Source organism: Ovis canadensis, chromosome 9 (assembly GCF_042477335.2).
Source record: "Ovis canadensis isolate MfBH-ARS-UI-01 breed Bighorn chromosome 9, ARS-UI_OviCan_v2, whole genome shotgun sequence".
Classification (NCBI taxonomy): Eukaryota; Metazoa; Chordata; class Mammalia; order Artiodactyla; family Bovidae; genus Ovis; species Ovis canadensis.
Window position 1 is genome coordinate 86,959,123 of NC_091253.1, and position 16,214 is coordinate 86,975,336.

The 16,214-nt window shown below is 39.8% G+C and overlaps 1 long non-coding RNA gene across 2 annotated transcripts in view; it reads right to left on the reverse strand.

Moving 5' to 3' along the window:
* The window catches only part of LOC138445937 (uncharacterized), a 127,094-nt gene that overhangs the window by 105,120 nt on the left and 5,760 nt on the right, over window positions 1-16,214 (reverse strand). The window lies entirely within an intron of this gene.

Here is a 16,214-nt window from a genome sequence, read left to right on the forward strand (position 1 = left end):
TAAGACATGGGAGGAAGACAACATAAGTGGATTGCAAGTGGGGAACCAAAAAGAGATCAAGTCAGAGGTTTGGGCTGAAGTGCAATTCCCTAAGTGTAACCTTATTTTCTTATTAGTCAATAATCTGGTGCAAGTTGATGTTTTCAACCAGTTTTTGTTGTCAGAGTTACAGAACCCAAGTGATGTACAACAAACGCACAGTGGTTCTTGGGGTGAGAAGGGGAAGGAGGAAGTAGCCCAGGGGCCATCATCTTGGAACATTGAGTTTTATTTTTGATTAAAACTTGGCATAGAGATTTCTGAAATGTGAATAGAAAAACAGCCATTTCAGGACTGCAGGCAGTTTTCAGCCTTATGAACAAGGAGATCTACAGGTGAAAATCAGGGCAGGCTATATAATGTGTAGGGCCCAGTGCAAACTCAAAGTGCAGGACCATTGTTCATCAATTTGTAAAAATTCCAAAATGGTGACAGCAGAGCATTAAAACAAACACTCCTTCTAAGTACAGGCCCCTGTGGAATTGCACAGGGGACAGTCACATGGGGCCGATTCATTATTCAAATGTGGAATGTAGAACCTCTTCTCATGTGGAAATAGTTGCAGCATGATTCCAAGTAGCTAAGCTATTGTCTGTAAGCATATGACTTTCACAAAGGCGGCAAGCTAGACTGCTTGACTTAACCACCACATCTGTGAATACAGAGTAGGTGCTCACTAAATATTTGTTGGAGGAGGGGGGAAATGAGCAAACAAACACAAAATAATTTGTGTGCAGGAAGTAGCTGCATCATTACAGATTTGCGTCTGCTTTCAACTTTCCTCTGCAAGAAACTGACCCATTCATTTCAGTTCAGTCACTCAGTTGTGTCTGACTCTTTGCAGCCCCATAGACTGCAGGATGCCAGGCCTCCCTGTCCATCATTAACTCCCAGAGTTTACTCAAGCCCATGTCCATTGCGTCAGTGATGCCATCCAGCCATCTCATCCTCTGTCATCCCCTTCTTCTCCCGCCTTCAATCTTTCCCAGCATCAGGGTCTTCTCAAATGAGTCAGTTCTTTGCATCAGGTGACCTAAGTATTGGAGTTTCAGCTTCAGCATCAGTCCTTCCAGTGAATATTCAGGACTGATTTCCTTTATGATTGACTGGTTGGATCTCCTTGGAGTCTCAAGAGTCTTCTCCAACACCACAGTTCAAAAGCATCAATTCTTTGGTGTTCAGCCTTCTTTATAGTCCAGCTCTCACATTCATACATGACTACTGGAAAAACCATAACTTTGACTAGACAGACCTTTGTTGGCAAAGTAATGTCTCTGCTTTTTAATATGCTATCTAGGTTAGTCATAGCTCTTCTTCCAAGGAGCAAGCACCTTCCAATTTCATGGCTGCAGTGACCATCTGCAGTGATTTTGGACCCCCAAAAAGCAAAGCCTGTCATTGTTTTCATTGTTTCTCTATCTATTTGCCATGAAGTGATGGGCCCAGATGCCATGATCTTTGTTTTCTGAATGTTGAGCTCTAAGCCAACTTTTTTACTTTCCTCTTTCACTTTCATCAAGAGGCTCTTTAGTTCTTCTTTGCTTTCTGCCATAAGGGTGGTGTCATCTTCATATCTGAGGTTATTGATATTTCTCCTGGCAATCTTGATTCCAGCTTGTGCTTCTTCCAGCCCAGCATTTCTCATGATGTACTCTGCATAGAAGTTAAATAAGCAGGGTGACAATATACGACCTTGACGTACTCCTTTCCCTATTTGGAACCAGTCTGTTGTTCCATGTCCAGTTCTAACTGTTGCTTCCTGACCTGCATACAGGTTTCTCAAGAGGCAGGTCAGGTGGTCTGGTATTCCCATCTCTTTCAGAATTTTCCACAGTTTATTGTGATCCACACAGTCAAAGGCTTTGGCATAGTCAATAAAGCAGAAATAGATGTTTTTCTAGAACTCTCTTGCTTTTTTAATGATCCAGCAGATGTTTGCAATTTGATCGATCTCTGGTTCCTCTGCCTTTTCTAAATCCAGCTTGAACATCTGGAAGTTCATGGTTCATATACTGTTGAAGCCTGGCTTGGAGAATTTTGAGCATTACTTTACTACCCATAAGTACAACCATTGCCCATGCTTATGGATATTCTTTAGGACACATTTACTTGAGAAAACCAAATAACTGTTCATGTTAAAGAGTTTGAGATAATCTGAGCACAGGTGGTTCTCTGGAGTTGAGAGTGTAGCCCCAGTTGGGAGCAGGCTCTTCTTATAACTCCTGAAAGGAACCCAGAGCCTTTTGTTCATCTCAACTGTTAGGAGAATCAGGAGTGGGTCTTGGGACATTAGTACAGTAACAGGCTTAAGATGATGGGCACTGCAGTCAGGCTAGCTTCATTATTACCTTATTGGGCAGGTTACTTAATCTTTCAGTACCTCAGCTTTCTAGGGCATAAAATGGAGGGATAGTAGACTGCTGTCTTCACGAGTCTGCTTAAAGTATCAAAGAAGTGTTATGTGTCAAGGCCTTAGAACAGTGCCTGGAACATGGTGAGTGCTATTTAAGTATTTGCTGCTTGCTATAAAGTGAAAAAGGAGAGTGAAAAAGTTGGCTTAAAGCTCAACATTCAGAAAACTAAGATCATGGCATCTGGTCTCATCACTTCATGGCAAATAGATGGGGGAAACAGTGGAAACAGTGTCAGACTTTATTTTTTTGGGCTCCAAAATCACTGCAGATGGTCACTGCAGCCATGAAATTAAAAGACACTTACTCCTTGGAAGGAAAGTTATGACCAACCTAGACAGCATATTCAAAAGCAGAGACATTATTTTGCCAACAAATGTCCGTCTAGTCAAGGCTATGGTTTTTCCAGTGGTCATGTATGGATGTGAGAGTTGGACTGTGAAGAAAGCTGAGTGCCGAAGAATTGATGCTTTTGAACTGTGGTGTTGGAGAAGACTCTTGAGAGTCCCTTGAACTGCAAGGAGGTCCAACCAGTCCATTCTAAAGGAGATCAGTCCTGGGTGTGCTTTGGAAGGAATGATGCTGAAGCTGAAACTCCAGTACTTTGGCCACCTCATGAGAAGAGTTGACTCATTGGAAAAGACTCTGATCCTGGGATGGATTGGGGGCAGGAGGAGAAGGGGATGACAGAGGATGAGATGGCTGGATGGCATCACCAACTCAATGGACGTGAGTTTGGGTGAACTCCGGGAGTTGGTGATGGACAGGGAGGCCTGGTGTGCTGCAATTTATGGGGTCGCAAAGAGTCGGACATGACTGAGTGACTGAACTGAACTGAACTGATAACCCTCTTTGGAAGGACACCATCACCTATGGCAATAGTCCCCTTCACTTTGGGATGGTCATGTACTGACTGCTATATTTAAAATGGATAACCAACAAAAACCTATTGTATAGCGCATGGAACTCTGCTCAGTGTTATGTGCCAGCCTGGATGGGGGCTTGAGGGGAATAGAGGAGAAGCAATAAATATGTTTGTGTGGCTGAGTCCCTTCACTGTTCACCTGAAACTATCACAACATTGTTAATCGGCTATACCCTAAAACAAAATGTTTCTGGTATATAAAAAAAATTAAAATTAAAAAAAGAATAGTGAGGCCCCTTCAAGTACCTTTTCCCAGACAGTAAACATTGATGAAGGGAGCAGGCAGAAGAGAAGCAGCAAGCTGGACGCTGCCAACTGGCAAGTGTGAATACTTCCATCCCCCTCCCCCTACCTTAATGAATTGCCCTAGATTGCCAGAGAAGGAGGGTTCTTTACTTGGTGGGGTCTTGGGGTAAGGGGATATCGCAGGGGTTGACAGACTGCAGGCACAGGAACTTCAGGCCCCAGTGCTATGATGGGACTTGTATGTTTTTTATTAACGGCAGAGTTGTACAGTGGGGTCACCTCAGGTTGCTGATCATAAGCAAGGGTTCTGGAGTCAAAATGAATTCAAGTCCTAGTCTACCACAGGTGTCAAAGCTAATCTGACGCTGTGATTAGAACCCAGCCCCGCATCATTATCCTTTCAAAAGCCCAACATTGAACTGTGCATTCTATATCCTTCTAATTTTCCACAGAAGACCAAGTCCATGTTTGAATAACCAGAAAAGTCTTCCATTTCTTGAGGCTGAGAAGTCTCAAGGTGGACTTTACTCCCAATACATCCTCTTTCCAGGAGCCCTTGTTCAGTATATAATCGTTTTTTAAGATAATTTATTTTTTTTTAATCTTTGGCTGCGCTGGGTCTTCACGGCTGTGTAGGCTTTTCTCGAGTTGCAGCAAGTGGGGTCTACCCTCTAGTTGCGGTGGCTTCTCACCGTGGTGGCTCCTCTTGCTGTGGAGCGTGGACTCTAGGGCGTGTGGGCTTCAGTAGTGGTGGGACATAGGTTCAGTAGCCGCAGCTCCCAGGCTCTAGAGCACAGGCCTAATGGTTGTGGCCCAAAGGCTTAGTTGCTCCAGGGCGTGTGGGATCTTCCCAGACCAGGGAATGGATCTGTGTCTCCTGCATTGACAGGCGTATTCTTTACCACTGAGCCACCAGGGAAACCCAGCACATAACCTTAACACATAGACTCTGAACACAGCTAACCAATGTAGTTACTATTTTAATTTGCAGGAAAAAAAAAAAAAACTTGGGAGAAAATGTCATTTAATTAAAAAACAACGAAGTCTATGGATTTTACAGAAATTTTTGGAGCTATTCAAGAGCAAGAAGACTGAATGCTAAAAGCTGGGACTGGCCTTACTCTCCTAAGAGAATTAAGATCCTAAGAAGAAAACAAAATAAATGATGGTTCTTAGATGGAAGTGTTCAATTATTTCTCTGTCATTTCAAAATAAGGAGAAAGCAGATAAAATATCTTCCATATGTAATTTACATATAGCTACAAGGTATAATGAAAGCATTAGTAAGAGATGTGAAAATGTTGGATTAGGAGAGGAGAAATTATTTTAAATCTTCAGTTACCACCGATTGTGTGCGTTTTTCTGGCGTGTATTCTCCTGTGATCTAGAACAGTCCTATCAAGAATGCTTCCCAAGGCTGGGGATTTCTTTCCCTGGTAGTATGGAAGGCTGAGGGCTGGACCGAGTGAGGATGCAGGTGCTTTAGTTTGCATTCTAGCACCAGTCACCTGGACTGCCTGGAATACACGTCTTTTCATTCTCCATGTGGGAAACTCCTACACATCTTTCAGTACTCAGCTCAACGGCTGCCTCCTCTGGGAAGCCTTCAAGGAAAGACCCCCAGGGAAAGTCTCTGAGTTCTCATATACTTCACTTATATCTCTTTTATAGTATTTTTGCTGTTTCATAATTTTGGTTTTTCATACATGGTTTTCTGACTAAAGTATAAGTTTATTGAAGGCAAGCGGACCTGCTATCTTTATTTCTCGGGCACCTAGCACAGTATTTGACTGATTAAATGATTAAATTGAATGAAGAAGCTATGTCACCATAGGCAACTAAGTACTTTTTGGTATTGCATTTTCTTCATCTGTAAAAGGAAGGCATTTGTCTTTTTTCTCAAATTCCCATTCAGTTCAAATGCTCCTTGAGTGTAAAATATTTAGTTACAGATGTTCCATCCAGCCCTTTTCTAGGGGGTAGGGCAGGTAGAGTCACCTCTGTGATCTGCCATCTCCCCTTTGTACCCTCTCCACGCATCTGATTCCCCTACACATCCCAGATATGACTCCTTTTCTACAGACCCTTGCACACAGCTGCTTATCGATAGCGTCAAGGTTAAGAGCATAGATCCTGGAGACAGACTGAGAAGCGAAAGTGAAAGTCGCTCAGTCGTGTCCGACTGACCCCATAGACTACACAGTCCATGGAATTCTCCAGGCCAGAATACTGGAGTGGATAGCCTTTCCCTTCTCCAGGGGAATCTTCCCAACCCAGGGATTGAACCCAGGTCTCCCACATTGCAGGCAGATCCTTTACCAGCTGAGCCACAAGACAGCCTGTCTGGGTTCAAATACTGGCTCTAGCCACTTATTAACTATATGACCCTGGAAATGTTATTCAACCTCTCAGTTTCCTAATTTTAAAATAGAGATCATGATGATGATGGTGATGATAATAATAAATGACATCTACCTCACAGGGTGTCTAAGACAGCTTCTGATCAATCAGAATGGATGCCAGCCTTAAACAACCAGCACAGCAATGCTGGACATGGGACTTCACCCCCACCGGAGTCTGTTGTGGCTGTTGACTTGTTTTAGAGAATGGGATGGGGACAGTGAAGCTTTTAGTAAAAGATACTACTGTTGATATTTTCAATAAGGCAGAGGGGGAGGCGTGATTCAAGTCAAGTCCAGGCCCTAGAACCCTAACCCCAAGACAGATTTCCAAGCACTGTTGATTTCACAGGCAATAAATAATGAGACTAGGCTGTTCTTTCTGGTTTGTGAGCAGAATATATGTCTATTTTTTATTACAAAATAATATTAGGTGATTTCTCAAGAGTTATGTTTCTCTGATTATATCTGAAACTTAAGAAATTGTTATTTTAAATAAAATATACTTAATAATAGAGTAACCCTTCTCTATATTTTTTCCTATAAATTATTTCTTAAGATTCCCATAAGCCTGGAGGTACATAGAGAAGTTATTATCTGTTCCATTAAAATAGTGATCATTAATCTATTGCATATAAGAGTGTTAAACATGTAAGATTTTTGGCAATTCTTTGGAAACTTACATGGACATTGATGAAACAGTAATATTCTCTGGAAAGGTAAGACAGTAACTCAGATTCTCCATCAATTTCCTGGAATTCAATTGTAAATCTCAGATGATTTTAGAGTCTAATAACTTATATTAAATGGAGCCATAGCTTAGAAATTGCTGCTGTCACAAATAATCTATTACTTCACTTACTCCAAGAATATGAGGTAAGTGACTTTTTAAATTCATAAAGCAAAGTAGAAATAGACATGCCAAGTTCATAGATTAGATATAAAATGATATAGCAGCATCCCTTTGAAATACAAAGCTATTAAGAGCTCTGTAGACCATCTCTCCTATATGGAAATGAACATGATGCTCAGTCACAAATTAGAATTCCACTTAACAGAATACATGGTGCAGAATGAATAATCTTCACTCAAGCAGTCGACAATTATACTCTCAATCCTCTCTCACTGTTCATTATATTACTACAGACTTGACTTTCAAGGGGAATGCTTGACAGCAGTTAAAACTAACACCTTAAAAATGTGAGTTTGGGTACAGATAGAGATCTATGGAATAGATATTAATAAATAATAACTGGATCTTCTGTCTCATATTCTAGCTAAGTGTTTATTTGCTGGTGATCTCATTTGACAAGTCCAGTGAAACAGAATTGTATCAACTCATCACTAAATGCAGTTCTTGTGATGCTTTTTTATTCCTGAGAGCAAATGAGGTAAGCAAGCTTTTTTTACTGAACAGATTGATGGAATAACATTTTGGAAAAATTATAGGGAGTAAACAGATGGGAAATGGGGGAAAAGTCACATGGGTAAGAAAAGCCACAAGTTTTCACCACAAAACTATAAGACATAAAGGACAGTTCTTTGGGGAACTCCATAGGTCACTTGATTCAACAACAGTGATGCATTTTCGTTCCAGCAAAGGTTCCAAACTTTGGGAGTACAGGGAGTTTTATGACATATGGCTCTCGGTACCAGCTGTGACAGAGAAAAAGGGCTGTTGACAGAATAAGTCTGACTAAGATAATGAGATCCTTAGCTGGCTGCATCTAATAGCCTCACAGGAAATTCTAAGGTGGAAGTCAGCCAACAAGCCCATCTTCATTTGCCCTTCCCTTTGAGTTGGCACATACAGTAGACACTTACTTATTTCTCTGAAAAATTAATTCCTTTAAAAATGTTTAATGGGAGCATTTCACATGATAGTCCAGCCCGTATTTCAAATTAGGTAAAAGCTTTAAAATAACGCCTTATCTTGCTGGCTTATTACCTCCCCTGCTTATCCTCATTATCTCATGCACAGCATTATGTCATGACGACGAAACATGGAGGGAACATTTAAGAACAGAAACCATTTGTGACTGGAGTGCAGGAGAGAAATGCCCCACAGGGAACTCTGAGTTCACATAGAGAATGATGGGTAAGTGGCTAGGATCAAGCCACAGATGGTCTCTCATCAGGAGTGTCAAGGATTGAATCATTGTGCCCTCTCCAAATCTACGGATTGAAGTCCCAACCGCCAACATGATGGAGGTGGAGCCTTTGGGCGATAATCAGGCCACTGTCGTTTGAGTCTCTATAAATAGGATCAGTGCCCAAAAGAAGCCAAGAAAACACTCTTGCCACTTCCTCTATGTGAGGTTACAGGGAAAAGGCTGCCCTTAAGGAGACAATTGGGCTTCCCAGGTGATGCAGTGGTTAAGAATCCGCCCGCCAAAGCAGGAGATGCAGGATCCCTGGGTCAGGAAGATCCCCTGGAGGAGGGCATGGCAACCCACTCCAGTGTTCTTGCCTGGAGAATTCCTTGGACAGAGGAGCCTGGCCAGCTACAGTCCCTGGAGTCACAAAGACCCAGAGACGACCGAGAAAATTAAAAATGAGACAATGAGCTCTTTAAAGTGAAAGCATTAGTCGCTCAGTCTTTTCCTACTCTTGGCGACCCCATGGACTGTGGTGTGTCAGGCTCCTCTGTCCATGGGATTTCCCAGGCAAGAATACTGGCGTGAGTAGCCTTTCCCTTCTCCAGGGGAATCTTCCCAACCCAGGAAATGAACCCAGGTCTCCTGCATTGCTTTCTTATCCATTCATCTGCTGATGGACATCTAGGTTGCTTCCATGTCCTGGCTATTATAAACAGTGCTGTGATGAACATTGGGGTACACGTGTCTCTTTCAGTTCTGGTTTCCTCGATGTGAGGTGGATGAAACTGGAGCTGATTATACAGAGTGAAGTAAGCCAGAAAGAAAAACACCAATACAGTATACTAACACATATATATGGAATTTAGAAAGATGGTAACGATAACCCTGTACAAGAGACAGCAAAAGAGACACAGAGGTACAGAACAGTCTTTTGGACTCTGTGGGAGAGGGAGAGGGTGGGATGATTTGGGAGAATGGCGTTGAAACATGTATAATATCATATAAGAAATGAATCGCCAGTCTAGGTTCGATGCAGGATACAGGATGCTTGGGGCTGGTACACTGGGATGACCCAGAGAGATGGTATGGGGAGGGAGGTGGAAGAGGGGGTTCAGGATTGGGAACACATGTACACCCGTGGCAGATTCATGTTGATGTATGGCAAAACCAATACAGTATTGTAAAGTAAAAAAAAAAAGTCACTTTTATGACAATGTGGAGGACAGACTGGAAGGGAAAGACAATGGACTTTGTGATATTACATGGAAGATTCAGGAGATAGGCTGAGGGGATAGGAATACTGGGGAAATAGATTCAGGACTAGTCCTCAGATCTTGCTCTTTCTCTCTCTGAAGTCAATATCTACCAGGTTAGTCAAATGTCTCAATCATGTCCTTTAGGGCAGTTGGCTTTCCTCCAGCCCAGGAACCAGTCCAGGATCACCTATTGTATCTGGTTACTGTCCCTTTAGTCTCCTTTAATCTTGGAAACATTTGTCACCTTTCCTTACCTTTCATAACACTGGCAGTTTTGAAAAGGCCCGTACTTTTATGGACGGTTCCTTGGTCTGGGTTTGTCTGATGTTTGCTCATGATTAGATTCAAGCTGTGCATTTCCAGCTGGACTAGCATGAGCGCCATGTCATGGCCTCCGCAGAGTCGCATCTGGAGGCCACATGACGTCTGCCTGCTCCTCGCTGGTTGTTATTCGTCTTGATCGCCCGGTCAGGGTGTCGTCTGGTTACTCCGTTGAACAGTTACTACCTCCCTTTGTGACCAATAAGCAATCTGTGGGGAAATACTTTATGAGCATAAAAATGCTCTGCTGTGTAGCAAATGTCCCTCCCTGGATTTAGATTCTCTGATTATTCTTGTCCAGATCTATTTTCACCATGTTGGCTGCCAAATGGTCATTTTTCCAAAAGCTCCTTTTTTAAACTAGACATAGTGTTGCCTGAAATCTATATATATGAATATGAAATATATATATATATATATATGATATATAGCTGTGGTTTTGTGACTAAATTCTCATAGAACTGCTCTGTGGGACTTCCAGAAGTCTCCTTAAAGCACAGGTGTCAGGGGTGGGGGGTGGTAGATGTTCCTCCATTGTCCTTCCTGATGCCTGTAACACAAACATGATAGCTAGAGGCCTGTCAGTCAGCTTAAACCACCTTGTGTCTTGCAAATAAAATCCTCAAACAGAGGATGCCAGAGCAGAAAGAAATTTGAGTCCCAGTTGATACCATGAAGCTTCCAACTAGCCCTGGGACTGGCTATGTCCAAACTTCTGCCTTATTTAAGCCACTATTTGGGAGGATCTCTGTTATAGATGAGCAAAAGTTTCTAGCTAGATATGTACCTAGTAGTTGAATCTTTCAGAAATATGAGCTTTAAGCTTAGTTGACCTTTCTGTGAACCTTGCTAGAAAAGGAATAGAAGCAGGTTATAACTAACGCTAAGACAATATATTGAGAGCAGAGATAAATCGTCTGGTTCATTTCAGTTCTCCAGCAGTTAATGGATGTTGGCACATAGTAAACAGTGAATAAATATTAGCTGAATGCAAACTACATAGAAAAAGTCCCTTCCCTAAGAAACCTCACAATCAGGTAAATAAGTAAATAAATAAGGTAGGAAGCATGGTAAAGGAATTGTTTGGGGTTTTTTTAGGGTATGCTTTTTTTTCAGTTTTATTGTATTAGGTGTACAGCTCTATGTGTTTTGACAAATAATATACAATCATGAGTCAACCATAATATGGAATATTTCCATCACCTCAAAAAGTTGTCTTGTGTCCCCTCTCCCTACCCCTAGTCCTTAGGAACTACTGATCTGATTACTGTCCCACTAACTCTGACTTAATCAGAACACCAAGTAAATCAGGATCCTTTCATATCTGTCTTATGTCATTTAGTTTGATGCCTCTGAGAGTCATCTATGTTGTTGCACGCTTTAAAACTTCATTCCTTTTAATTCCTTTTATTGGTCCACTGTAAAGATATACCACAATTTGTCCCATCTATTTCTTAGTTGATGAATACTGGATTACTTCTAGTTTGAGGCAGTTATAAATTGAAATGCTGTAAATATTTGCATACACCAAGGCCACAGCAATTTAAACCCTACTGAAAGTGCATGAAGATTCCTTTTTTCCCTAATTCTCACCAACACTTGTCATTTGTTGTCTTTTTGATAACAGTCATTCTGACAGGTATGAGGTAATATCTTACTGGGGTTTTGACTGGTATTTCCCTGGTGATTAGTTCTGTTGAGCACCTCTTCATGTACCTGTTGACCATTTGTATGTCTTCTTCGGGAAGATGTCTTTTCAGCCCCCCATCCATATTTTAATTGAATTGTTTGTGTTTTTATTTGTTTGCTTCACTATTGAATTTTGAGTTCTTTCTATATTTTGGATATTAAGCTCTTAATCAGATACATGACTTGCAAGTATTTTCTCCCATTCAGTAAGTTACCTCTTCATTTTGCTGATCGTTTCTTTTGCTGTGTGGGAGTTTAATATACTCCCATTTATTAATTTTTGCTTCCATTGTTTGTACAAATTTTGGTGTCATATTTAAAAGCTTTTTGCTGTGATCATTATCAAGAAGTTATTGCCCTATGCTTTCAACTAGGAGTTTTATGGTTGGAGGCTTTGTGTTTAAGTCTTTAATCCACTTTGAGTTAATTTTTGTAAGTGATATAAGATACAATTCAATTTGATCCTTCTGAATATGGTTGTCCTGTTTTCCCAACACCATTTATTGAAGAGACTATCCTTTCCCCATTGAATATTTCTGGCTATCTTGTCAAATGTTAGTTGATCATATATGTGCAGGTTTATTTCTGGGCTCTCGGTTCTGTTCTGTTGATCTATGAGTCTATTTTTCTGCCGGTTCTGCAATGATTACTACTGGTTTGCAGTATAGTTCGAAATCAGGAAGTGTAAAATTCCTCCAGCTGTGTTCTTCTTGCTCAGGACAGCTTTGATCTATTAAGTTTTCTATGGTTCCATACAGATTTTAGTATTGTTTTTAATATTTTTGTGGAAAATGCCATTGGAATTTTGTTAGCGGTTCCATTAAATCTGTGGGTGGCTTTGGTTAGTGTGAACATTTTTACAATATTAATTCTTCTAATCTACGCACATGAGATACTTTTCCAATTATTTGTGTCTTTTCCGTTTCTTTCATCGAACTGATAGTCTTCCATGAACAGATCTCATCTTTTTGGTTAAGTTTATTCCTAAGTATTTTATTGTTTTTGACACAAATGTATATGGAATTATTTCTTTTTCAGAGAGTTTATTGTTCGTGTAGTATAGAAATGCAACTGATTTCTCTATGTAAATTTTGTATCCTGAAACTTTACTGAATTCATTCATTAGGTCTAATAGGTTTTTTTGGTGGAGTCTTTAGGACTTCCCTGGTGGTGCAGAGGTTAAAGCGTCTGCCTGCAACAATGTGGGAGACCTGGGTTTGATCCCTGGGTTGGGAAGATCCCCTGGAGAAGGAAATGGCAACCCACTCCAGTATTCTTGCCTGGAGAATCCCATGGATGGAGGAGCTTGGTGGGCTACAGTCCACGGGTCGCAAAGTGTCGGACACGACTGAGCAACTTCACTTTAGGGTTTTCTTATATATAAGATTATATCATCTACAAACAAAGACAGTTTTGCTTTTTCCTTTCCAGTTTAGATGCCTTTTACTTATTTTCTTTGCCTGCTTGTTCTGGTCGGGACTTCTTATGTTGAATAAGAGTGGTGAGAGGGGGCACCCTGTCTTCCGCCTGATGAAAGAGGAAAAACTTCTGTTGAGTATAGTGTTAACTGAGGGCTTGTGATATATGGTCTTTTATTATGTTGAGGTATGTTCTCATTCTGCCCACTTTGTTGAGTTTTTATCAGAAATGGTTACTGAATTTTGTCAAATGCTTTTCCTTCATCTACTGACAAGATTCTATAATTTTTATCTTCCATTTTGTTAATGCGGTGTATTCCATTGATTGATTTGTGAATATTGAACTATCTTTGCATCCCCGAAATAAATCTAACTTGATCACAGTGTATGATCCTTTTAATTATTATTGAATTTGGTTTGTTAATATTTTGTTGAGGATTTTTCATCTGTGTTCATAAGGTATATTGGCCTTTAATTTTCCTTTTTCTCTTCCTTAGTTTTAGTGTCTTTTTTTTTTTAGGATCTTTTTTTTTTTTTTACTTTACAATATTGTATTGGTTTTGCCACACATCAACATGAATCTGCCACAAGTATACACGTGTTCCCCATCCTGAACCCCCTTCCCACCTTCCTCCCCATACCATCTCTCTGGGTCATCCCAGTGCACCAGCCCAAAGCATCCAGTATCATGCATCGAACCTGGACTGGCGATTCGTTTCATATATGATATTATACATGTTTCAATGCCATTCTCCCAAATCATCCCACCCTCTCCCTCTCCCACAGAGTCCAAAAGACTGTTCTATACATCTGTGTCTCTTTTGCTATCTCGCATACAGGGCTATCGTTACCATCTTTCTAAATTCCATATATATGCATTAGTGTACTGTATTGGTGTTTTTCTTTCTGGCTTACTTCACTCTGTATAATAGGCTCCCGTTTCATCCACCTCATTAGAACTGATTCAAATGTATTCTTTTTAATGGCTGAGTAATACTCCATTGTGTATATGGACCACAGCTTTCTTATCCTGATGGACATCTAGGTTGCTTCCAGCACCCTGAATGCGCCCGATCTCGGCTCATCTCAGAAGTTTTAGTGTCTGTATCTGGTTTTGTTATCCTATTGGACTTGTAGGATGATTTTGCAAGTGTTTCTACCTTTTGGAATGGTTTGAGAAGCATAGGTATTAACTTGCCTTTAAGTGTTTTGTGGCATTCTCCTGTGGATTTATTTGGTCTGGACTTTACTTTGTTGGGAGCATTTTGATTGTGTATTCAATTTCATTAGTAGCGATTGATCTATTCAGATTTTCTATTAATATTTATTCCTGATTTACCATTGTAAGGTTGTATGTTTCCAGGAATTTATTCATTTATTCTAGATTGTCCAGTGTGTTAGTGTATAAATATTTGTAATAGTTTCTTATCATTTGTATTTCTGTGGTGTCAGTTGTAATTTCTCATTCATTTTTGAGTTTATTTATTTGGACCCTCTCTTTTTCTTTGTGAGTTTGACTAAAGACGTCCATTTTGTTTATCTTATCCAAGAACCAGCTATTAGTTTCATTGATCTTTTCTATTGTTATTTCAGTCTCAATTTCATTTATTTCCACTCTGATCTTTGTTATTTCCTTCCTTCTACTAACTTTGCACTTTGTTCTTTTTCTGCTTCCTTCAGCTGTAAGGTTAGATTGTTTATTTGAAATTTTTCTTGTTTCCTGAGGTCAGCCTGTATTGCTATAAACATCTCTCTTAAAACTGTTTTTGCTATATTGATAGGTTTTAGAATATTGTATTTCCATTGAATATGTCTCAAGGTATTTTTCATGCCCTCTTCAACTCATTTGTTGGCCTATCATTTGTTTACTAACATGTTGTTTAACCTCCATGTGTTTGTGTTTTTCCAGTTTTCTTCTTGTGATTGACTTCTGGTTTCAGACTGTTGTGGTCAAAAAAGATGCTTGATATGACTTCAATCCTTCTTAAATTTATTAAGACTTATTTTGTGACTTAACATGTGATCTGTCTTGAAAAATGTTCCATGTGTACTTGAAGAAAATGTGTGTTCTGCTCTTTGTAGGTAGAATATTATATATATATATATATGTGTGTGTGTGTGTGTGTGTGTGTGTGTGTATGTATAAATGTCATCTGATCTAAGGCGTCACATAAGGCCAATGTTTCCTTTTTGATTTTCTGTCTGGATGAGCTATTCATTGATGTAAGTGAGGTGTTAAAGTCCTCTACCATTATTGTATTACACCAATTTCTCCCTTTAATATTTAGTTGTTCCTATATAGGGTGCATTGATACTTATAAAGCATTATATCCACTTGTTGGATTGACCCCTCTATGATTATGCAATGCCCTTCTTTTTTTTTTTTAACAGACTTTATTTTAAAGTATATTTGTCTGATATAAGTATTGCTACCCCAGCTTTCTTTTAGTTCCTATTTGCATGAAATATTGTTTTCCATCCCTCAACATTCAGTCTGTTTGTCTCTAGATCTGAAGTGAGTCTCTTTTAGGTGTCAAATATATGAGACATGTTTTGTTTTCTTTTGTTTAATCTATTCAGCCACCCTGTTTATGACTTTTGATTGGAGCATTTTTTCTATTTACATTCAAAGTAATTATTGATAGGTGTGTACTTACTGCCATTTTGTTCATTGTTTTCTGGTTGTTTTTGCAGTTCTTCCTTACTCCTTTTTTCTTCTCTTCTCGTCTTCCCTTGTGATTTGATGACTTTCTTTAGTGTTATGTTTGGATTCTTTTCTTTTTTGTGTGTGTCTGTCTATCATAGTTTCTTGGTTTTTGGTTACCATAAGGTTCATATTTAACAATCTGTGTACATAGCAGTCTGTTTTAACTGGATGGTCACTTAAGTTTAAGCACATTCTAAAAGCAGTACATGTTTACTCCCTTCATTTTATGTTTTTTGACATCATACTTTACATTTTTATTTCATGTAACAGTTATTTTAGATATATATGATTTTACTACTTTTATATTTTAACCTTTATACTGGCTTTACAGTGGTTGGTAAATCCCCTACTTTTACTACTCATTTGCCTTTACCAATGAGATTTTTTTTCTTTCATAATTTTCTTGTATCTATTTTTGGCCTTTTCTTTTTCATTTAAAGAAGTGTCTTTAAAATTTTCTGTAAGGCTAGTTTGCTGCTAGGTCGCTTCAGTTGTGTCCGACCCTGTGCAACCCCAGAGATGGCAGCCCACCAGGCTCTGCCATCCCTGGGATTCTCCAGGCAAGAACACTGGAGTGGGTTGCCATTTCCTTCTCCAATGCATGAAAGTGAAAAGTGAAAGAAGTCGCTCAGTCATGTCCAACTCTTTGCAACCCCATGGACTGCAGCCTACCAGGCTCCTCCGTCCATGGGATTTTCCAGGCA